We start from the raw sequence: 25,804 nt of genomic DNA on the forward strand, positions 1-25,804 counted from the left end.
ATTGCCTCTTGGCCATGGTTTTTATCTTCCCACCAGGCATTTTCTGATCAACCTAATCTTGGACAGCTGAAAATCACATGTAATTTCATGATTATGAAATCTCACTTAGTTTTGTAACAGTGGCATATGTGAGGTTTCCCCAAGTAAAAAAAAGAACTTCTGTCTACCACTTGCTCCTAATAGGGGCTGGGTACAAATTGGCTTACTCTAGTTCTAACACAGGCGGTAATATTGGCTTGGTCTTTGTGATAGTTGCACCTGTAAAATAGTGTGCAAGGGGTTATAGTATGGGCAAAACATTTTGAAAATTATTTACAGGCAAATTCCCCAATACTTACCAGCAAAGTCATACACTGGTGCCAAAAGTCTGATACGTGACACATGCTAGTTTCACTTTTCACTTATCACCTGTGAATTCATGAATGTCAATGCCTAATTACATAGCCAGTCTTTATTTGCAGACAGTCCTAAAATAAAATTTGTTCTAGATTTATCATGTCTTTCCACCAAACATTTATTGTATGTCTGGCATCTCTAAATAAATGATTCCGATGTAGCTCAGTCCTCATCTGTAGATCTGAATGTTTCTACTAGCCATTTGTTGACAGATGAAGTCTGCATGCTCTTGGCATTCCCTCGTCACTTTCAGCAGTTACTTAAATACCCCTTTTTCAGGTTATGCCATGCGTTTGATTGGATCACACCTTCTATCTCTATAGAAGTCATGTTTACTGCATCTTCACTACTGACCCTGTACAGTGATTTTTCGTATCACTTTAGGGAAATGATAATGCAAACAATCTGGGTACTTGGTCAACATTTGGGATTGTGGCACACCTCTTGTACTGCAAAGAAGCAACAGAAACAACATTTGATTTTGGTAATTATAGATCTTGAAGAGCATCCTCACCTTCCTAGAAAGTTATATGATTGAGTTGGCAATCAATCTCAGACTTACCTATGTCAATGTTTTTGAGGTTGTTCTAGCAGATAGTATCCTGAATCACCCGCACCTGGTACAAACAAAGGAGTTATAATGGTTGTTGCACTGAACAGACAATATCACGTCTCTGATGTTAAAGGAGAACTTTATCACCTTCATGGTAAGAATTGAATCTACTTCAAGATTGTCTGTCTACCTTTTGAAATTATGCATCTTACTTGTGTTCATCATTTGCAACAGAAAATGAAAAACATTACTTTGCTGAGATTCCTACGATCGCCTGAGCCGTCACTTCAGGTTATTACGTCATGTATTAGGCTTCAAAAGGAAGATGCCAATTAAACACACTTCAAATCAACTTAGAATTCATTCCTGCCAGATAAAACGTGAGTCCTTTTGAACATTTTGTAAACAACTCAAAACACTCCTCTTTTAAACAGTCACCTTTCCCCCAAGCGAAATAGACAGAGCACAAAAATTGTTGATTCCATTTAGTGTACTTTTTAGGTTTCACCAACATACAGCTTTAGCTGTCTAGCAAGATCGATTGCCGTCATACAAAACGCTACACAACACACAATACTCATATGTATACAGAAAAGGGCTTTGGACGACTGTTAGAATGTAGTTTTTAATCAAAATTAATGTGAACTGCTTGCAAAATGATGTATAATGAAGCTGCATAGAAAACGTGACAGACTAATATTAGCATATGTGTTTGAAATGTGCCCACGGGAGTGGCCATCAATTTATACGATGATTAATGAAATTGACTAATAATGAATTACTAATGTACTAATGCATGATTTTATATTAGCATTGAGAGTTATACGTTAAGGTTTTGTTAAAATTATTCATTAGACCTTAGTTAGCAAGGGTCTGGGCCTGGCTGCCTGGTCCCATTTTAAATGTGTTTTTCTAACGTGCAATGTGCTGTCTTCCTGAAGGACATGAAGCTGTACTTTTCCAGAAGCTAGAGACGTGTGTGTGACAGTAGTACATTCTTTCTCATGAGACCCGACTTGCTCAAGGAGACATTCTTGCGGAATGCAACAGTGTAATTCGCAACAGGTACAAGGTCGCCCAATCTGGTAAAGATAATGGAGCTACTGACTGAAGCAAGGAGTGTAACTTTTCCTACCTGACATTCTACCCGTTGAAGACGTAAATCACAGGAGCCAATAAACTGCATGAAAACTGGTTTAGGTGAAAAATTCTAGTGAGGTGATCAACGGATCATTGGATAGAGATTATGATGCACCAAACATTGACCAATTGGAAATTAGAGACTTGACTGACAAATTCGATTTAACAACATGGTACAAGGAGAAATCAGCCATTAGAGGGACATCCCTGCTGTTACTCTGATATTCCGTCTCAAACCATCCCCACCCATCTTGCCTCACCCAATACTTGCTTCTCCTCCTCATGAGGGAAGTATTCCTACTTACCCTAATCTGCCAAGACTTTGCTGTTCTATCCTGGCTGAAGGTGGATCGACTTCTGTCCTGAGGACGAAGACTGATTCTGTATGCTGACCCATTACAGAGGGTAACTATATAATGATGAATTATAATTGTATGTTTGCCTTTTCTTTCTAGGTACCAACTGCTCTTTTGATAGAAGCCATAGTTAGATGTTTTCTAAATTTGTGTTACAAAATTGTTTTGCATGAAGCCCAACATGCTGATGCTAATCAGAGGTTAGATAAGGAGTTCACTAATTCGGATGCAAATAGACAAGTGACTGAATCTTGCTTTGCTGAATAATGTGCTAATGATACTCTGATAAAGTTGATTCATGTTGACGTCATGCTTTGTTCTGATGTTAATGATCTTTGCTTTGTTTAAGTCATATTCAAATTGCCACATTGTGACATTGTTAATGTGTTTTCTGATATTGAGACTAATAAACCTGCTAGTAGAGTGTAACCAATAGGGAATAAATATCATAAATCTTACTAAACTTGTGTGGTTATTCATGGCTGAAAGGTCATGTTGTGGTTCAATTCTTATTAATGCAATTAACTCATTTGATTGATTTGTTATTGTGAATATTGATGAGGTTATTGGTCTAGTGATTGAAATGTGGAATAGATATCTCGTCTTAAGGTGTCTCCAATCAGGGTCAAAAGGTTCATTGGCCTAAAACGAGTTCCCGTTTGAGTAAAGTACCTAGGTCGGGACGTGTTAACAGTTCTGGTAGCAGAGGATGGTTACGGCCCTTAGGGGCCCTAAGACGAGGGTCCATTATTTTAAAATTGTTTTGGAAATAATGCAATTTGGAGAGATGATGTTCCCTTAAGCCCCAAATGACTTTCCCAGGACCCCGGAGCTTGCCAAAGTGAGTTGGGTATGTTCTCGGTGTTCCAGTGATGGTGTGAGTGAAGTAGAATTTGCGCTTGCACAGCTTATGCATACCGCATGTGAATTGTGAGGTTTGTGAGAATTTTAGGCCAGGTGATGTTTTAGTAGGAGTGTGAGTACTCCGCGGTATGAGAGGAGGGAAGTCGGCGAACTTCATGTGAGTGTGGTGCTTTGTGCTCAAATATTGTCCACGTGGCTGTTGGTCATGTACAGACCCTACGTGGTCTAAGACTCCGGCGTATATTGATAAGTGTATGAGACACTTGGTTTGTGTTGTCATTTGCGCTGTTTATTAGGTCAATCGGGCGTAGTTGACGAGTCGAGTTTGAGTCAAGTGAGTGAATGGAAACTTCGATGGAGATTTGGTAAGTTCTAAAGTGCACTAGGACGAACTATTGACAAGTCGAGAGTAGAATTTGCGGGTCGAATTCTGCTTGCGAGTGCGGGATCTGAGAAGGAGAGAGTAGCGGCCGAGGCTTAAAGTGAAATCTCTGTAAAGTTCTGAAGCGATTGTGTTACCCTTCCTGTAGAAAACCGGCAAACTTGAGTTTGTTAGTGCTCGCAATATATTGCATTAGTTTTGTGTGAATCAAGAGTGAGGGAGACAAGCAGCAAGACTTTGTCTGTGGCAGTGTGTGTGAGTGTGACGTCATAGGAGCCGCGCTGGGATAGGTCGCTTAGTGAGAAGGGTCACGTATGCATTGGCAGCCGTGCAAGAGGCAATTGGTTGAGAAAGTAGGCAAAGGGTGTTCTGGGAATTAAAGTCACTTCCTGATTCAGTCATACACGAAATAAGAGACGCAAAAATGAAGTTCTCGAGGCATTAAAGAGCGCTTTGAGGGGAGATGTGTACATTACCACGAGTGTGGGGAGCCAACCCCACCAGAGTATACTCCAGCTTATGCCATAATGGAGGAGAAGGGAGTCACGCCATGTCTTTGGCCAAAGCAATGGTGCAAATTAACTGAAAAGGATGGGTGTTTGGCGTTTCCAGAGAATGGGTCGTTCAACATAGGGATTCTAGAGAATTTGCAGAAGGCGTTAAATGAGCAAAAGCCGCCTCCGAGGCCAGCACAGTTTGAGGCGTTAGCAATTTCAGAATTGATGGCCATACAACAGCGGCAATAGAAGTTTGAGAGGAGGATGAGAAAGGCAGAAAAGACACTAGCGGAGGCTAGATGGGATAGTGAACACCGAATGTGGAGATGAGAAATAATAGACGGTGTTAGGATGTTTCCGGCAATAACTCAAGAAGCCGACACTCAGGGAAGAAAGGCCTTTTGCAAAACAGACAAGGGCTCTAGTAAAGGAAAAGAGAATAACAATTCTTGGGTAGATGCAGCTGATTCAGATGATGATGAGTTCCTTAATCAGTTGTTACATGATCGTCCACCGCCATATGCCATGGATGACAATAGACCAAGTACTAGTGCAGGTCCTGTAAATTCAACGCAGAACCAGGGAACAGTGAATACAGCACAGGTAAATGCAGTCGCAACACCAGCTCCAGTACAGAATAGTGTCAGTGTGTCCAATGCTCCAGAGATGCAGACGCAGTTGCAGCCACCACCGGTTCAGAGGCTCTACCCTGATGTCCCAACATTAGAAACCACTACGAGCTTGATGGTGCCGGCTGACCAGGCATATGCAAGATCAAAATTAGTGCAGATTGAGCCAACTCCACTTTTACTGACCCAGCCACAGCCACAGCCACAGCCGGTTCCGAGTTACACTTCGGTCACAGGAACGCAGATAGCTACGGCACGGATAATGAATCAGAATATGGAGGCCAGTGTTCCACAGGTTGTGGGGAACAAGCCAACACCAGCCGCCATATCCTTACCTATTACTCTTGGTCCACCAGTACCACTGTACGTTCAGGACAAGCCTAGCGTGTGTGATCAGGGGGTGATGACCCAGGACATGACAAGAGGAGTGTTCATAGGGAGATCTCAAGGGATGACCCCAGTGGAACAGATGGTAGAAAGATCGAGCTCTCTGTTAGACTTCAGTCCGATAGGGGTTCCTCCAGATGCCATGAGACACTCAGGGTTGGGATTACTGACTCCGCAGATCCCAGGTGCGAATGCGTCACAAATACCAACGATACAGGCTGGAAATATCTTGTTGCAAGGTTTAACTGCGCAACAATTGAATGAATGGTTAGACAGGTTGAATTCACCACGGAGTACCCCTGCGACAGCAGAGCGGTCGGAAAAGGAAGAGTACCTACATTTTGTGAGATTGGGCATGGAAGCAGCCAAGTTTGTTGAAGGGAGCATGGGAGTGAACAGGCTAGAGTCATACACTGAAGCAGAATTGAGATATCTATTTCCGAAAATAACTAAAGAAGTGAGCAAGGTGCACCAAGGGTTGGCAAACCTAGCAGATAAATATGGCATAGACTTAGACAATACCAAGCACCTGAAAAGGAGTTACAGATTAGACTTTGAGCCTAAAGATTTTGATCACATGAGGTCTACTGGAATGAAGGCACACCTTAAGGAGATACTACAGAGTGCGCAGGTTTGGGGAGCTTTAGAGAAGTGGAAAGGCAGATGGGAAAAGAAGAGAGATAAAAGGAAAAGTGACTACTTGGAGCAGCAGCAGGCAAAACCGGCGCATGATAGCGGTACAATAAAAATGCTACCCATGAGAGAGACGGCTGGAGGGGTTCTTGTCCATGTACCGTGGTCTAGAGGTGACATTTTGTCCTTCACAAATGACTTCCCCAGGCTGAGGGAAAAGCCAATAGAGTGGTACCAGCAGACAGACAGATTTGTGAAGCTTACGAAGTGCCTTTGGGAAGACTTGAATACATTGTTTGAGATCATAGTTCCAGCTGATTTATGGCTCGAGTGCAAGGTAAGTGTGGATTGGCCGATGGAAGAACCGGCAAGGGACAGAGTAACAGGAGCTCCGTCTCCTGAGGTGATGAGGTACTACTTTAAGGTGATTGAGTTTTTGAAGCAGAAAGTGTCACCGCAAAACATTGATTGGCAAAAGATTGATCGAATGGCACAGGAAGATAAAGAGTCGATACATGCTTACTATGAGTGGTTGTTGAAAGCATTCAAGCACTACAGTGGTACAGAGGTCATAGAACCAAAATATATGAACCACCTTGTGTTCAGGTTCGTTGAGGGACTGAGGCCAGAAATTTGCCAGATGATTAAGAAAAATTTGATCTGTTGGCATGCGAAGCTGATTGATGAGGTGTTGCAATACATGAAATACTGTAGTGATGAGATCGAGTTGAAGCAGAGAAAGCTGAAAGAGAAGGTGATGGTGATGCAAATTATGGCAGCGAAAGCAGGGATGCAGGGAAACGGAGCACAACAGATGGTGCAACAGCCGCAAGGAAATTGAATGTTTCAGAAGCAAGCGAGAGGCAGAGGTTGAGGAGGTTTTGTGCACCGTGGTCCAGATTTGAATACAGTAGTGGTTCAGAATGATTTACAAGGAATGAAGAGGGTGTTGCCATGCCACGAGTGTGGGGGCATGGGACACTGGAAGCGGGAATGCCCAATGATGGTGCAGGAGGGTGTTATTCAGCAAAGCAATGATGATAATGCATTCCAAAATGTTAAAGGACCAAAAATGAGGGGTCCTAATCCAAATTTTCAGCATAACATGGTTCAGATGCAGGGTCTCCAACCCATGCAACCAGTGCAGATGCCACGTTTGCAACCAGTGCAGATGCAGCAAGTGCAACAGCAGATTCCTGTGGTACCTAGACAGCAAATGCAGTTGCCCTTAGCACCAATGGGACAGCAACAGGTGATGCTTCCTCAACAGTTCACAGGTCAAGGAATGAGTCAAAGTAACACAGTACAACAGTTCCCTTTGCGTGGTGAGAATGGAATAAACGAGAGAGAGACGGCTGGAGGGGTTCTTGTCCATGTACCGTGGTCTAGAGGTGACATTTTGTCCTTCACAAATGACTTCCCCAGGCTGAGGGAAAAGCCAATAGAGTGGTACCAGCAGACAGACAGATTTGTGAAGCTTGCGAAGTGCCTTTGGGAAGACTTGAATACATTGTTTGAGATCATAGTTCCAGCTGATTTGTGGCTCGAGTGCAAGGTAAGTGTGGATTGGCCGATGGAAGAACCGGCAAGGGACAGAGTAACAGGAGCTCTGTCTCCTGAGGTGATGAGGTACTACTTTAAGGTGATTGAGTTTTTGAAGCAGAAAGTGTCACCGCAAAACATTGATTGGCAAAAGATTGATCGAATGGCACAGGAAGATAAAGAGTCGATACATGCTTACTATGAGTGGTTGTTGAAAGCATTCAAGCACTACAGTGGTACAGAGGTCATAGAACCAAAATATATGAACCACCTTGTGTTCAGGTTCGTTGAGGGACTGAGGCCAGAAATTTGCCAGATGATTAAGAAAAATTTGATCTGTTGGCATGCGAAGCTGATTGATGAGGTGTTGCAATACACGAAATACTGTAGTGATGAGATCGAGTTGAAGCAGAGAAAGCTGAAAGAGAAGGTGATGGTGATGCAAATTATGGCAGCGAAAGCAGGGATGCAGGGAAACGGAGCACAACAGATGGTGCAACAGCCGCAAGGAAATTGAATGTTTCAGAAGCAAGCGAGAGGCAGAGGTTGAGGAGGTTTTGTGCACCGTGGTCCAGATTTGAATACAGTAGTGGTTCAGAATGATTTACAAGGAATGAAGAGGGTGTTGCCATGCCACGAGTGTGGGGGCATGGGACACTGGAAGCGGGAATGCCCAATGATGGTGCAGGAGGGTGTTATTCAGCAAAGCAATGATGATAATGCATTCCAAAATGTTAAAGGACCAAAAATGAGGGGTCCTAATCCAAATTTTCAGCATAACATGGTTCAGATGCAGGGTCTCCAACCCATGCAACCAGTGCAGATGCCACGTTTGCAACCAGTGCAGATGCAGCAAGTGCAACAGCAGATTCCTGTGGTACCTAGACAGCAAATGCAGTTGCCCTTAGCACCAATGGGACAGCAACAGGTGATGCTTCCTCAACAGTTCACAGGTCAAGGAATGAGTCAAAGTAACACAGTACAACAGTTCCCTTTGCGTGGTGAGAATGGAATAAACGATGAATGGTCGGATGACAGTTCGGATTGTGAGGAGTGCAGGCTGGTAGCATCCCTAGAAGTAGATCAGAGGGGACCCTATGTGCAAGGGAAGGTGATGGTTCACATTGTCTCATTTTTGGTTGACACAGGGGCTACATGCTCTACAGTCAGAAGTGCAGAGGTACCGAAGCTGCCCCTTTCAGGACGTACAATAAAGGTAGTGGGAGTGGCAAACCAGCTCCTAACCAACCCGATCACAGATCCGGTTCAAGTCGAGATTGGCATCTTTCAGGGACTGCACAGGTTTGCGGTCTGTGATTCAAGTCCCGTGTCCCTACTTGGAAGAGACTTAGGCCCTCATTACAACCTTGGCGGTAAAAGCCGCATACCGCCGTACAGAAGACCGCCAACACACTGCCGCGGCCGCTGAAAACCGCCACAGCTATTATGACCCACAGCACGGAATCCACCAAAATTCTGACACCCACACAAGTCCGCCACACCAAAGGTCAGTGATAAACCGTCACGCCAACAGAAATACGCCCACACCATCACGACACACGAATCCACGCGGCGGTCTTTCAAACGCGGTATTCCATTGGCGGTACACACCACCGCGCTCAAAATACACACACTCCTACAAAACACATCCACATTGGACAATTTGAAATACACACACCTGATACACATACACACACCACTCCCACACACCCAATACTATATAAAACACACACCCACATCACCCACAAACCCTTACGACAACAAATCACGGACGAAGGCCAGAGAGAGACACCACCAGCAACAATACAAGCATCCACAGGCACACAACACCATCACCCACAGAACTTCCACGCACCTCACACTACACACCACTACATATCAGCACACTTATCACCCCACACACCACCCCACACATCACTTACACCTCCCCATGGCACGGCAACAACACCCCAGGTTCTCGGAGGAGGAGCTCAGGGTCATGGTGGAGGAAATCGTCCGGGTAGAGCCACAGCTATTCGGATCACAGTTGCAGCTCACCTCCATTGCAAGGAAGATGGAGCTATGGCGAAGAAAAGTGGACAGGATCAACGCAGTGGGACAGCACCCAAGAAATCGGGAGGACATTAGGAAGAGGTGGAACGACCTACGGGGGAAAGTGCATTCCGTGGTCTCAAGACACCACCTGGCGGTTCAGCGAACTGGCGGCGAACCCCCACCTCCTCCCCCACAACTAACAACATGGGAGGAGAAAGTCTTGCCGATTCTGCATCCTGAGGGCCTTGCAGGAGTAGGTGGAGGAATGGACTTTGGTAAGTCAAATCTTAACTATTACATCCCCCACCCTACATGCATGCCAGCACATACCCCCCCATCACTCTAACTCCTCACAAATGTCGCAATATCACAAACCACACATCCTAACACCAAGCCCTGCATGCAACAACAAAGCATGGACACCCATCACTAAAGCATGCCCACTGCACATACCCATACACCCCCCTAAACCATCATCACACAAGGTCCCACACAGGAATGCAAGCACTGGGGTACACGGTCACCCACCCATGGCACACCATGCCACACACAGATGTAATAAACATCCTTTTATACCCCTGCAGGACCCCTACCCAACGTCACTGGACAGGAGGGTCCACACATGTCCACACCACCAACCGAAGAGGCCCACAGTGAAGACAGCACCTCTGTCCAACTGGATCTAGATGACCAGCCCGGCCCATCGGGGACCTCGGGACAGTCGTTTCCCCACACCCAGTCACAGGCCACCACAGAGCTTCCCCCCTCTGGAAACACCAGCACAGCACCCACCCAGCGGGCCCATACCTCCGTCCCCAGGACATGTCAATCAGCAGTGTGTCCACCACTACAGGGAACCCAGGCTAACCCACCATCCCAACAACAACAGGGACCTGGGGGCAGTTGTAGTGGGCACACGGTCCAGGGGACGGAGGCCCAGGAACACAGGGGAACTGGGAGGGCTGCTGTGCGACAGGGGGCGGACAGGCCCAGGGAACCCACTCTCCACGAGGCCCTCTCCTCCATCCTGGGAGCCTACCACCACTCCCAGGAGACGATGGCAATGGTACTGGCCAAGTTTCAGGAGACCCAGCGCCTGCAGGAGGAACAGTATATGGGCTTCAGGGAGGAACTCAGAACCATCAATTCCACCCTGGGCACCATCGTAGGGGTGCTGAAGGAAGTACTCAACACCAGGAGGGACACTGTGGCACTACAAGGGGCCCCTGACACTAGCCTGGGCGATGAACTGCCCACCACCTCCGCCGGCGCTAGTGGACAGGAGACACCGCCACAGGACCACCACACCAGCACCCCACCCAATGCAGAGGGAGAACCACCTCGCAAACGGTCCCTGAAATCCAGGAACAAGACAGAGAACGATGCCAAGACCCCCGCCAAGAAATTAGACCACCCTGATTGTCATCCTACTGTCCCACTTTGTCACCCTGTCCATCCTTAAACTGCCCCAGCTCCACTTCCTATGCCCATTTGGGCAATGCACCTGTGAGACTAATAGACTGGACTCTGCCATGGACATTCCTCCGCCATCACCCCTCACCATTTTACAACCCACTCCAATATTGAGCACTTAAATAAACACCCTTAAAGCACAAAACAATCTGGAGTCAGTCTGTGATTTCGGAATACTGTATTAGCAATAACTGTGCAAAAAGCTCTTTCATTTGTAATGTCAACATACCTATGTCACACAGCTCTAGTCCATGAGGAATCAAAGCAGATGTCACACTGTGAGACCCAGATCTGTGAAATCGTGAGGGAAAGTGACAACTCAGTGACCATACACTGGGTGAAAACGACAGACAGTAGAGAGGCAGTAGTGTTTAAGTGCATGTAGTAGGCAGGTCTGTATTCTTACCTGTGTTTCGCTGGAAATATTGCTGGATCACTGAGTCCCTGTTGTCCATGTCTTCTTCCTCTGCTTCCTCGTCTTCACTGTCCACAGACTCCACAGCTGCAACAACACCACCACCTGGACCATCCTCCTGCAGAAAAGGCACCTGTCGTCGCAAAGCCAAGTTGTGAAGCATACAGCAGGCCACGATGATCTGGCACACCTTCCTTGGTGAGTAGAATAGGGATCCACCTGTCATATGGAGGCACCTGAACCTGGCCTTCTGGAGGCCGAAGGTCCGCTCGATCACCCTCCTAGTTCGCCCATGGGCCTCATTGTAGCGTTCCTCTGCCCTTGTCCTGGGATTCCTCACTGGGGTCAGTAGCCATGACAGGTTGGGGTAACCAGAGTCACCTGCAAATGGCGAGGGACAACTGTTAGACACACACTAACCTGGAGGGATATCCCCAGACCCAGACAACCATTCCCACTGACTAGCTTCCAGGTGCTCACCTAATAGCCACACACGGTGCCTCTGGAGTTGACCCATCACATAAGGGATTCTGCTATTCCGCAGGATGTAGGCGTCATGCACTGAGCCAGGTAACATGGCATTCACATGGGAGATGTACTGGTCTGCCAAACATACCATCTGTACTTTCATGGAATGATAACCCTTCCAGTTTCTGTACACCTGTTCACTCCTGTGGGGGGGTACCAAAGCCAATTGTGTCCCAACAATGGCACCAATGATGTTGGGGATATGTCCCAGGGCATAGAAATCACCTTTCACTGTAGGCAAATCCTCCCCCTGAGGGAAAACAATGTAGCTCCGCATGTGTTTCTGCAGGGCAGACAACACTCTGGACAACACGTTGGAAAACATAGGCTGGGACATCCCTGATGCTATGGCCACTGTTGTTTGCAATGACCCACTTGCAAGGAAATGGAGCACTGACAGCACCTGCACTTGAGGGGGGATTCCTGTGGGATGGCGGATAGCTGACATCAGGTCTGGCTCCAACTGGGTACACAGTTCCTGGATTGTGGCACGGTCAAGCCTGTATGTGATTATCACATGTCTTTCCTCCATTGTCGACAGGTCCACCAACGGTCGGTACACCGGAGGATGCCGCCATCTCCTCACATGTCCCAGCGGATGGTGCCTATGAAGGACAACAGCGAGAACAGAGTCAAACACCTAAGAGGTACGTGCACACAGCTTACACAGAACACCATTCAGAATCTAAAAAGTGGCCTGTATTTGTGTTGAGTCTAGGCCTAGGTATGTGTGACGCAGTTGAAAATGAAGCCATGTGGGCCCCTGAAATGGTGGCTGCCTGACCTGTAAAGTGGGACAATGGGATGTGAGGTAACTGCGCTGGCGTTGTACACCATCGCGGTAGGCGGTCAAAGACGGCGGCGCAATACTGCATTGGTTAACATTGGACCCTATGGGTCCCAGGAGCCAATGACGATGTACGCCTGCGGTGACGGTACGCACCGCCGCGGACGTGACCGCCATTTTCTATCTGTCTTCGACAGGAGAGGACCTACACTGCAAGTGCTGCTGTGACCTCGGTCTGGAAGAGACAATGGCTCGAGTGTCTGGGGAAAGGGCCCCTGCCTTCACATCGGAGGAGTTGGAGAAACTTGTGGATGGGGTCCTCCCCCAGTACACGCTACTCTACGGTCCTCCAGACAAACAGGTAAGTACACTGGGAGCATGCTGTAAGGAAGGGGAAAGAGTGCGGCTTGCATGAAACGACGGTGAGTGCATATGTCACATAGCAAGGGTAGGGATGGGGGCCAATCACTTTGACGGTGCAGTTGGTAATAACTTTCTCTTCCTCCTGTACAAATCATGTAGGTCAGCGCCCACCAGAAAAAATATATTTGGCGTGCCATCGCCAAGGACGTCTGGACCCTGGGGGTCTACCACAGACGGAACACCCACTGCCGGAAAAGATGGGAGGACATTCGCCGCTGGAGCAAGAAGATGGCGGAGGCTCAGCTGGGGATGGCCTCCCAACGTGGGAGGGGTGCCCGTCGCACCATGACCCCCCTGATGTTCAGGATCCTGGCGGTGGCGTACCCGGAGTTGGATGGGCGCTTGAGGGCATCACAGCAGACACAAGAGGGTGAGTACACTCGCATTCTGCTGATTTTGCGCGCAGTGGAGGTGTCTGGCTGGGGGAGGTGGGCTGTGGTTTTCCCTCGGCCAGGGCGAGTTCCGTAGGCAAGGTCCCTCCGTAAGGCAGGCCATGTGGCACCCCACCGCACCTCTGTAGAGTGCCAAGTACACCTAGTCATGCTCCTGTGTCATCCATGTGTGCAGATGTCGTCCATAGCCTAGTAGGCCATTTCCCAGGAATTGAACAGTGGAGCCCAAGAGCGCGACGTAGTGCAGGGGGCTTCTGTGTCTGTCGTGTCCGCCAACGGTAGCGGTAATGCATGCACTCAACATGTCTTTCTTCTGTCGTCCCCCCCCTTTCTGTGGTCTTCCTGTTCTTGTGTGCATTAGCATCATCAGGCGGAGGAGCAGTGGCACCGGAGCACGAGGGGGCTGCATCCCACATGGCCATGGAGTGCCACACTACGGAATCGGACTTCAACAGTGGGATGGAGGGCGAGGGGAGCTCCACGGCGGGGACAGGAGCTGAGACCAGTGACACGGACTCGCCCTCTGATGGGAGCTCCCTTGTGGTGGCGGCAACATCTGTGCGCCCCATCTACAGGTACAGCCGCCACCCCCCCTTCCAGCACCGCCCTCCCAGCAGCCCCTCAGCCTTTACCCGTGCCCGCTCACCCTGGAGGGTGGGCATCACCTTCGCCCCAGGCACCTCAGGCCCTGCCCCAGTCACCCCTGCTGCCCTCAGTGAGGAGGCCATTGACCTCCTCAGGTCCCTCACTGTTGGGCAGTCTACCATTTTGAATGCCATCCAGGGTGTAGAAAGGCAGTTGCAACAAACAAATGCATTCCTGGAGGGCATTCATTCTGGTCAGGTGGCCCTCCAGCGAACTTTTCAGACTCTGGCCTCAGAACTGATGGCAGCCATTGGCCCTGTCTCTAGCCTCCCCCTCCACCTTCCTCCACCCAGACCCAATCCCCTGTACCCCAGCCTATCACAAGCACACCTACAGACCAGCATGCACACATGTCAACACACAAGGGAAGCTCAGGCAAACATAAGCACCACACATCCCACAGGCACTCACGCAAGCATCACACACATGCAGACACACCAACATCCACTGCCTCCACTGTGTCCCCCTCCTCCTCGTCTCCCTCCTCTCTCCCAGTCTCGTCTACACTCACACCTGCATGCACTACCTCTACAGCCACTACTACCATCACCAGCACATCCACCACCACACCCCGCTCACGTGCAGTCACCACCCCCACTACCATTCACACGTCCCCTGTGTCCTCTCCCAGTGTGTCTGTGACGCCCCCTCCCAATATACACAAACACAGACACACACCCACCCAACAGCCATCCACCTCACGACAGCCTCCAGCGCATGCACCTTCAGCCAAAGTCAGCAAACGAACACCTCCTACAACCACAACCTCTTCCTCCACTCCCAAACCCCCTCCAGCTACCCATCCCAGTGTTCCCCAAAAACTTTTCCTGTCCAACCTTGACCTCGTTCCCACACCTCCCCCCCCCGTCCGTCTCCTAGGGCCCGAACTAGCACCTCAGCCACAACATCTCCGGGATCAGTGGTGCCTGTAGTCACCGGAATCTGGAGTGGACCGACCACCAGGGCAGCCAGTGTGGCACGGAGCCACAGCACAGACAGTCCCCTACCTGTGAAGCATCAGAAGTTGGCCAGTGCCCGACGGGAGAGGGGGAAGACTCCAGCCACCAAAGCCTCTCCCAGGGGTACAGGTGGGAGTGTGGAGTCAGCTGCGACACCTTTCAAGGTGGGGAAGGGGCACAAGAAAGTCAGCAAGTCTGGGAAGAGCAGCACGGCGGAGTAGACCGCCGGAAGGCCACCACCAGCACCATCCCAGCTGCCCAGGAGGCCACTGCCAGCACCAGCCCAGCTGCCCAGGAGGCCACCGCCAGCACCAGCCCCGCTGGGACAGAGAGGACTGCCAGCAAAAGCCCCGCTGGGCCATGAAGGACCACCAGCACAAGCCCCTCTGGGACAGAGAGGACTACCAGCACAAGCCCCGCTGGGACAGAGAGGACCGCCAGCACAAGCCCCGCTGGAGCACAAGCCCCGCTGGGACAGAGAGGACCACCAGCACAAGCCCCACTGGGACAGAGAGGACCGCCAGCACAAGCCCCGCTGGGACAGAGAGGACCGCCAGCAAAATCCCCGCTGGGCCATGAAGGATCGCCAGCACAAGCCCCGCTGGGACAGAGAGGACCGCCAGAACAAGCCCCCGTGGGACAGAGAGGACCGCCAGCACAAGCCCCGCTGGGCCATGAAGGACCGCCAGCAGCTGAGTCACTGCAAAGGAGACCGCCGCTCCAAGCACCGCTGAACAGGGCACCGCCGCCTTAAGCACCGCTGAACAGGGCACTGCCATCTCAAGCACCGCTGAACAGGGCACCGCCGTCTCAAGCACCGCTGAACAGGGCACCGCCGTCTCAAGCACCGTTGAACAGGGCACGGCCGTCTCAAGCACCGCTGGCCCATGAGCGCCAAGGGCACTGATGCTACTGAGTCCGTCACAGGCAGAATGAAGCACTCTGGGCACCATGCCCCCTCCAGAACCAGTGGAGACTGTCATCCACTACCTCTGTCGTTAGCAGGATGAAGCACTCTGGGCACCAAGCCCCCTCCAGAACCAGTGGAGAGATACATCCACTACCTCTGTCCTTAGCAGGATGAAACACTCTGGGCACAAAGCCCCCTCCAAAACCAGTGGAGACTGTCATCCACTACCTCAGTGAAGCACTTTGGGCACAAAGCCCCCTCCAGAACCAGTGGAGACTGTCATCCACTACCTCTGTCCTTAGCAGGATGAAGCACTCTGGGCACCATGCCCCCTCCAGAACCAGTGGAGAGATCCATCCACTACCTCTGTCCTTAGCAGGATGAAGCACTCTGGGCACCAAGCCCCCTCCAGAACCAGTGGAGAGATACATCCACTACCTCTGTCCTTAGCAGGATGAAGCACTCTGGGCACAAAGCCCCCTCCAGAACCAGTGGAGACTGTCATCCACTACCTCTGTCCTTAGCAGGGTGAAGCACTCTGGGCACAAAGCCCCCTCCAGAACCAGTGGAGAGATCCATCCACTACCTCTGTCCTTAGCAGGATGAAGCACTCTGGGCACAAAGCCCCCTCCAGAACCAGTGGAGAGATACATCCACTACCTCTGTCCTTAGCAGGATGAAGCACTCTGGGCACAAAGCCCCCTCTAGAACCAGTGGAGACAGTCATCCACTACCTCTGTCCTTAGCAGGATGAAGCACTCTGGGCACAAAGCCCCCTCCAGAACCAGTGGAGAGATCCATCCACTACCTCTGTCCTTAGCAGGATGAAGCACTCTGGGCACCATGCCCCCTCCAGAACCAGTGGAGAGATCCATCCAATACCTCTGTCCTTTGCAGGATGAAGCACTCTGGGCACCAAGCCCCCTCCAGAACCAGTGGAGAGATACATCCACTACCTCTGTCCTTAGCAGGATGAAGCACTCTGGGCACCATGCCCCCTCCAGAATCAGTGGAGACTGTTATCCACTTGAGAGACTGTGGCTTTGCACTCCCCAGGATTGCACAGTGGGCAACCCACCCACTGTAGAGACTTGAGAGGCTGTGGCTTTGCACTCCCCAGGATTGCACAGTGGGCAACCCACCCACTGTAGAGACTTGAGAGACTGTGGCTTTGCACTCCCCAGGATTGCACAGTGGGCAACCCACCCACTGTAGAGACTTGAGAGACTGTGGCTTTGCACTCCCCAGGATTGCTCAGTGGGCAACCCACCCACTGTAGAGACTTGAGAGACCGTGGCTTTGCGCTCTCCAGGATTGCACAGTGGGCAACCCACCCACTGTACAGACTTGTGAGACTGTGGCTTTGCACTCCCTAGGATTGAACAGTGGGTATGTGGCCCTCTCGTGGATTTGGTGTTGTGCACTCAACCGGATGAGGTGCCCCCCCTTTCCCTCCCCCTGAGGTGCCTGTTTTGTTGCTCTCTGATGCCCCTGCAGTGTTCTCTCCGTCATGGTCGGGGATCTTGTGTGGGCCCAGTGTTCCACAGACTTAATTGGAGCACTACCTGGACTACTATGCTTGGTATATATTTTGTACATGGTGTATATATATATATTTTTGCCTACTTTATTTTTATATATTACAATGGTTACACTCATTTTCTATTGTCTTTGCATTCTTCCGGGGGAGTTGGGGGGTGTAACTGTGATGTATCATGCTGTATTAGTGTGTGTGTTGTAGTGGATGAGGGTGGGGGTGGGGGTGTTGCGTGTGTGTGTCCCTGTTTTTTCCCTCCCCTGTGTCGTTGGTGCAGTACTCACCGTGGTCTTCGCTGCCGGCGTTCGTGCTCCTGGTAGAGGAGCAGGAAAACAATCGCAGGGAGAATTTGGAGTTCCGGGTCCATGGTGTCCTCGTTCCTCGTGGGGTGTGTAGAGGTGAGCGTTTTCCCTTCGAAAACCTGTTTCCACCGTATTCTTATCCGCAGTGAATCTGCCCCGGAAAAGGTGGCGGATTGGCCTGTTGTGATACTGTGGGCGGTACTTTGTCCTCTGCCTGTCTGTTGGCAGTGACCTCCGCGCTGTTTGTTTGTACCGCCGTGGCAGTCGGAGTGTTAAAGTGGCTGTCTTTGTTGGCGGTTTCCGCCACGGTCGTAATTGCAAAATGTTTACCGCCGGCCTGTTGGCAGTCTTACCGCCGCTTTAACAACGACCGCCAGGGTTGTAATGACCACCTTACTGTGTAAGACCAGGTGTTCTATCACCTGTTCTAATGAGGGAATTAAGGTGCAGACAAACAGTGATGATGAGGGGGATGACGGTCAGATCTCAGAGTCAGAAACAGAGACCACAGATAAAGAGTACCCCTTGATAAGCTTCTTCACGATGTTCACGATGACTGACTTGCCCGAGGACCTGCAGGGGACAGTCACAGAGAAAGTGTGGGATTTGACAGGAAAGGAAGTGGGATTGATAAGAGGAGTAGAACCAGTCAAAGTCGATGTAAAGCCAAATGCCGTGTATCCCCGGGTACCGCAGTACCACATGGCACAGGATGTCCCCATACAGGTGACGCAGATAATTGCAGACTTTGTGAAGCAGGGGGTCTTGAAAGAAGTGATGAGCAGCCCATGTAACTCATCTATAATGGGTCTGATAAAGCCCTGTGGGAAAGTTTGAATTGTTCAAGACTTAAGAAAGATTAATGACATAGTGGTGAAGTATTGCCCAATAGTGCCAAATTCAGCAGTGATTATGTTTCAAGTTCCATGCAACACAGAATGGTTCTGAGTTGTCGATTTGTCCCAAGCGTTATTTTCCATGCCTCTTCATGAGGACAGCCAGTCTCTTTTCAGTTTTAAATTCCTGGACAAGGTTTACAGTTGGTGTCGAATCCCAGAAGGGTTTTCGGAATCACCTTCCATCTTCAATCAAATTTTGAAGAAGGATTTGGAGTCATTGGAACTGCCTTTCCAATCGACTCTAGTGCAGTACATTGACGATCTGTTGATTGCTTCCAAAACAAGAGATGACTGCAAGTATGATACTATTGCCCTATTGAACCACTTGGGAAAGGATGGGCATAAGGTGTCCCCAAAGAAGCTGCAGTACTGTCAGAAAGAGGTGAAATATCTAGGCCATCTGATTGAGAAGGGGTTGAGGAAAATATCCAAGGAAAGAGTGACTGCCATATTGCAGATGAATCCCCCGACATCTCGGAGAGATGTTAGGATGTTTCTGGGAATGGTGGGCTACTGTCGTCAGTGGATCCCGAATTTCTCAGTTATCTCCAAGCCCTTGATGAGGCTGACCGTTAAGGATGTTAAGGATGGCCCTGATACCCTAACTATGTCTGAGAATGTGATGAGGGCGTTCATTGAATTAAGGGAGTGTATGTGCAGGGCTCCAGCTTTAGGTATGCCTGATTACACAAAGCCATTTGTCTTGTTTTGTCGTGAACGTGATGCTTGTTCTTTGTCTGTCCTGACACAGGTCCATGGAGGCGCAAACCTTCCAGTAGCATATTTTTCAGCTACTTTGGAAACAGTCGCAGCAGCCTTACCAGGTTGTTTGCGTGCAGTTGCAGCAGTTGGTCAAAGCCTCACACAGTGTGAAGGCATAGTGATGGGACACCCGTTAACAGTTATGGCCCCACATTCTGTCAAAAGTTTGCTGGCCCGAACCAAAACTCAGCACATGACAAATGCCAGATTAACAAGTATGAAACAATTATATTGGGGTCACCAAATGTGTTATTGAAACGATGTACTGTGTTAAACCCAGCAACTTTTCTTCCAAATAAGAATACAGAAGTTGATGATGCTGAGGAGGTAGAACATAATTGTCTTGAAGTAACAGAACTGTGCACCAAACCAAGACCTGACATTAAAGACACCCAATTGGAAGACAATGATTACATTATCTTTGTCAATGGCTCTTGTCTGAGAGACTCAGTAGGAGTACTGAGAGCCAGATACGCTGTGTGTACAATCACTGGTATCCAAGAAGCATCTTGGCTTGAAAGAGTATATTCGGCTCAAGTGGCTGAATTGGTTGCCCTTACTAGGGCGTGCCATGCCGCTGACAAGTTGAAAGTCACAATCTATACTGACAGCAGGTACGGATTTGGAATTGTCCATGATTTTGGCCAATTATGGTCACAGAGGGGTTTCCTGACCTCCTCTGGTTCTCGAGTGAAAAATGGCAAAAGAATTAAGGAGTTGTTGCACGCGATTCAGACACCTCTTGAAATCGCAGGATTTTGTGTCAATGAGAAATGGATATGCGGATCAAGTCGCAAGGTTTTGCGCATTGAACTGTATATCATTCAAGGATCAGTGGGAATTGTTACCTGAAACAGAAAATTAAACATGCACAGGTTACGCAATGAGAGTGGTTGACACTCTGGAGGAATTAAAGTTGTTACAGGGTCGTGCCAGCAGGGAGGAGAAACACTCTTGGCTCAAGATGCAATGTGTACAAAGGCCAGATGATTTGTGGGTTTCAGACAAGGGTAAAATAGTTTTGCCGAACAGTCTTTTGTCACAATTTGCAAGGTTTTACCATGGGCAAGCACATATTGGGAGAGACGCCATGATCAGGTTGTTCAAAATTGATTGGTTCAATCCAAAATTCAGACAAGCCGCAGAAGTGATTTGTCACCGGTGCATCATCTGTCAGCAGATGAATGCGGGGAAAGGGACAGTGGTAAATTTGAGCCACACTGGGAGAGCAGGAGGGCCATTTAGCAGAATGCAGTTGGATTTTATTGAAATGCCTGTGTGTGGAGGTCTGAGATACGTGTTGGTGATCGTGTGTATCTTTAGTCACTGGATTGAAGCTTACCCCACCTGTAGGAATGACAGCCTCACAGTAGCGAAGTTGCTGCTTAGGGAATTTATACCACGTTTCAGATATCCGATCTCTTTAGAATCAGATAGAGGAAGTCACTTCAACAATGAGGTGGTTAAGCTCTTGTGTGTCGCCCTGAACATTGAACAGAAGTTGCATTGCAGTTACCGCCCTGAAGCATCAGGACTAGTTGAGCAAATAAATGGTACTCTAAAGTCGAGAATGGCAAAAATGTGCGCAGCTACAAATTTGAAATGGCCTGATGCGTTGCCCTTAGTGTTGATGTCAATGAGAAACACACCTAACAAGAAGACAGGACTGTCTCCTCACGAAATTCTCATGGGCCGAGCTATGAGATTGCCCGCAGTGCCTGAAAATGGTCTTGTGAATATCACAGATGATATGGTGTTGGACTACTGCAAAGGTCTGGCTGACGTGGTCCGCTCTTTCTCTCACCAGGTGGAAGCAACCACATTGCCACCGATAAATGATCCAGGTCACAACCTGAAAGCTAGTGACTGGGTTGTTGTCAAGAAACACGTGAGGAAGTCGTGTTTGGAGCCACGTTGGAAGGGGCCATATCAAGTAATACTAACGACTACCACTGCTGTGAAGTGTGCGCGAATTCCAAACTGGATTCATGCCAGTGACACGAAAAAAGTGACGTGTCCAACTGATGAGGAAATTGAGTTGTCGAAAATAACAGCTACAGAAAAGGAAGTCTCAGGGCCAGAGAGTAATCAAGGGGGAACTGAGACAGGAAGAGAGCCCGTTGAGGACGGCTTGGTCACTCAAACAGCAACCGAGATCCAGAGGGGTGACAGTGAGCCTATCTCAACTGAGGCCCCAGGAGGAGCAACCCAGAGAGAGGTTCTCCCAAAAGCAGACGGATACAGGTTTGAAGTTGAACCCCTGACAGACCCAGAAGGCGAAGGAGTTGAGGCGGAAGGAAGTCAGAGTGTCCAGACTCCTCCTGAGCCGCTTGCAGGTCCAGCAAGAGAAAACACCATAGCACAAGAGGAGGGCATTGAACAGCAACCAGGAAAGCCAAACAATAAAGGGACACTGAAAGGAGATAAGTAGCCAGAATCGCAAGTGACAAGAGGAAAGTTGGTTGTTGATGAAACAATAGAGGAAGAGGTCGATACCACAAGGAAAGAAGTCCTGAGCGAGGGACAATTGCAAGGTGACCACAAGTTGAAAAGAAAGAGAATAGCAAACAGAAGATACGCAGGTCCTGAATGGGCTTATGCAACGTCAGCTGAGTGGCAACAGGAGTTCTTGCCATTTTGTTTTGACCGAGAAGTCCCAGGTCAATACTACGGTACCTGAGTTTGGCAACGAGGAAAAGAGACTGTGTTAAGCTGAAATTGAGTTAAGAAACGTGAGAAAAGAAACTGACAAATTACCGGATGTGTCACTGTTAACCTGAATTGACTTTCGAAAACTGATTGTGACAAGCTGCTAACTGAATTGACAATGATCCTGGGAGTGAATGAGAGAGAGCTGTAAATACTTGCTGAAGAAAGACTTTGCTTAGCCTTGCTGAAAAAAAGAGCTTTAGCCATCCTCAGTTGGTTGTTTACGTTTGTAGCACTTTACTTTCTGATTCTTTACAGATCATGCTTAGTACGGGAGATGACAGTGAGGGGAGTAGGCGTTGTAAATATCTGGGTGTTGCTCTGGGTGTTGTGTGTGTGATATTCATTATAGCTTTGTTTGTGGAGATGCGACTGGTGGATGAGAATGAGGCTAACAATGCTACAATTTCTGAGACTGCTACACTAACACCTTGGGAGAGGTTTGAGCAAGATACGAAGTATCTGCATGAGGAAACTGACACAAAAGTGGAACTGTCTACTAATGTTTTCTATCGCTTGCTGAGTGAGTATGTTGACACTATGGATGCGAAAGCTTGTTATGTGTGTACACAAATTCCTGTTTCAGTTCAAGAGGGAGTTACATATCACAGTTTACCACTAACTTATGGGATAAGTTGTAGTTTGCTACTAACGCATTTTTATAACCAAGAAGAAGTGCAATATTTTTACTCCAACCATGACTTGGTATTCTCTTATGTGCCTATCATAGAAGATTTGAATAGTGTAGCTAAATATTATGCCATAAAGCTGATTAAAGGGTTCTTTGAACCTAGAGTAACAATTAGTACATCTTATGCACACCGTAATATTTTGACATGCTTGCTCACACCGGTAGAGAAAAGCTTTTTAGATCACACTGAAGATAAAAAAAAGGATTTTAAAGGGGAAATTAGAAAAAGGCTTGCAGCAACGATCCTTTATTAATAGTGGTAGTTACAATTGAATTAGGGAACAAGGGAAACTAGCTCTAGATGCGCGACATGTAGGTAAGCTTTGTATAACACGGCCAAAGTCATAATATGACAATGTGTTTGTAGGAACGAGTGAATGTAAGCATGTGTTTTTGTTTCAGAGTAAATGGACATTCATGTTAAATGGAATGGATCAAGCGATCCCAGGGGTCTATTATATTTGTGGACTTAGTGCTTATTACCGTCTTCCAAAGGGATGGTATGGGACATGTTATTTGGGAATAGTTTTCCCAAAGATTTACCAGCCAGAAGATTTAAAGAAATTCCCGAAAGTGACTGAATTACTTCGTACTAGACAAAACAGAGAAACTGCTGCTGGTGTAGTAGGGGACATATTTGGAGTAATAATTCCTTCAGTAGGGGTTATCTTAAACTCCATAAAGATTCGGAAGTTGTCTACTATTGTGGATAACATGTTGACAAATTTCACAGGAGCTATACTCCAGATGGATACTGAACTTGCAGCGGAGAGGGCTATGACTTTTCAAAACAGGCTTGCTTTAGACATTCTTTTAGCGAAAAATGGCGGAGTTTGCAAGATGCTTAATGAGCGTCACTGCTGTACCTACATACCTGACAATAGTAATGAGATTAGAAGTATGCTTACTAACCTAACAAGAGATAGTGCAGATTTGAAGGAGTTGAAAGAACCAGGTGTTTGGGAAAAGGTTGGAAAGGGACTTGCTCATGTGGGAAACTGGTTTAGTAATATTTGGCATGGGATATTGGGAAAACTAATACAGGGAATAGTGATTATTCTGGCTTGTTTATTTGGGCTATGGTTAGCATGCAAAATTAGCAAAAGGATTAAAGCAAAATTGGTAAAAAGTAATGCGAGGAGGGAGGAAAAGAAAAGAGAAAAAGTAATCAGAGCAAAATATGAAAAGGCAAAACCAAAGGAAGAAATTGAGATGAAAGAGATTAAGAAATGACTAGGTTGTTAAAGAAGGGATTTATGTGATGACAAGAGTCATCAGAGGAGGGATTGTTGGAGTGTAGTTTTAAATCAAAATTAATGTGAACTGCTTGCAAAATGATGTTTAATGAAGCTGCATAGAAAACGTGACAGACTAATATTAGCATATGCGTTTGAAATGTGCCCACGGGGAGTGGCCACCAATGTATACGATGATTAATGAAATTGACTAATAATGAATTACTAATGTACTAATGCATGATTTTATATTAGCATTGAGAGTTATATGTTAAGGTTTTGTTAAAATTAATCACTAGGCCTTAGTTAGCAAGGGTCTGGGCCTGGCTGCCTGGTCCCATATTAAATGTGTTTTTCTAACGTGCAATGTGCTGTCTTCCTGAAGGACATGAAGCTGTACTTTTCCAGAAGCTAGAGATGTGTGTGTGTCCGTAGTAAATTCTTTCTCATGAGACCCGACTTGCTCAAGGAGACATTCTTGCTGAATGCAACAGTGTAATTCGCAACAGGTACAAGGTCGCCCAATTTGGTAAAGACAATGGAGCTACTGACTGAAGTGAGGAGTGTAACTTTTCCTACCTGACATTCAACCTGTTGAAAACGTAAATCACAGGAGCCAATAAACTGCATGAGAACTGGTTTAGGTGAAAAATTCTAGTGAGGTGATCAACGGATCATTGGATGGAGATTATGATGCACCAAACATTGACCAATTGGAAATTATAGACTTGTTGGCAAATTTGATTTAACAATGTGGTACAAGGAGAAATCAACCATTATAGGGAAACCCCTGCTGTTACTCTGATATTCCATCTCAATCCTTGCTGTTCTGATACTTTAAACCATCCCCACCCTTCTTGCCTTACCCAATACTTGCTTCTCCTCCTTATGAGGGAAGTATTCCTACTTTACCCTATTCTGCCGAGACTTTGCTGTTCTATCCTGGCTGATGGTGGATCGACTGCTGTCCTGAGGATGAAGACTGATTCTGTATGCTGACCCATTACGGAGGGTAACTATATAATGATGAATTATCATTGTCTGTTTGCCTTTTCTTTCTAGGTACCAACTGCTCTTTTGATGGAGGCCTTAGTTAGATGTTTTCTAAATTTATGTTACAAAATTGTTTTGCATGAAGCCCAACATGCCGATGCTAATCAGAGGTTAGATAAGGAGTTCACTAATTCAGATGCAAATAGACAAGTGACTGAATCTTGCTTTGCTGAATAATGTGCTAATGATACTCTGATAAAGTTGATTCATGTTGACGTTGTGCTTTGTTCTAATGTTCATGATCTTTGCTTTGTTTAAGTCATATTCAAGTTGCCACATTGTGACATTGTTAATGTGTTTTCTGATATTGAGACTAATAAACCTGCTAGTAGAGTGTAACCAATAGGGAATATATATCATAAATCTTACTAAACTTGTGTGGTTATTCATGGTTGAAAGGTCATGTTGTGTTTCAATTCTTATTAATGCAATTAACTAATTTGATTGATTTGTTTTTGTGAATATTGATGAGGTTATTGATCTAGTGATTGAAATGCGGAATAGATATCTCATCTTAAAGTGTCTCCAATCAGGTTCAAAAGGTTCATTGGCCTAAAACGAGTCCCCATGTAAGTAAAGTACCTAGGTCGGGACACGTTAACAACTCCTTGCAGCCATTGTCTAATGTGGTCCAGATGGCTATTAGCATTGGCTAAAAGGACTGCCCATCA

Source organism: Pleurodeles waltl, chromosome 3_1 (assembly GCF_031143425.1).
Source record: "Pleurodeles waltl isolate 20211129_DDA chromosome 3_1, aPleWal1.hap1.20221129, whole genome shotgun sequence".
NCBI classification, from domain to species: domain Eukaryota; kingdom Metazoa; phylum Chordata; class Amphibia; order Caudata; family Salamandridae; genus Pleurodeles; species Pleurodeles waltl.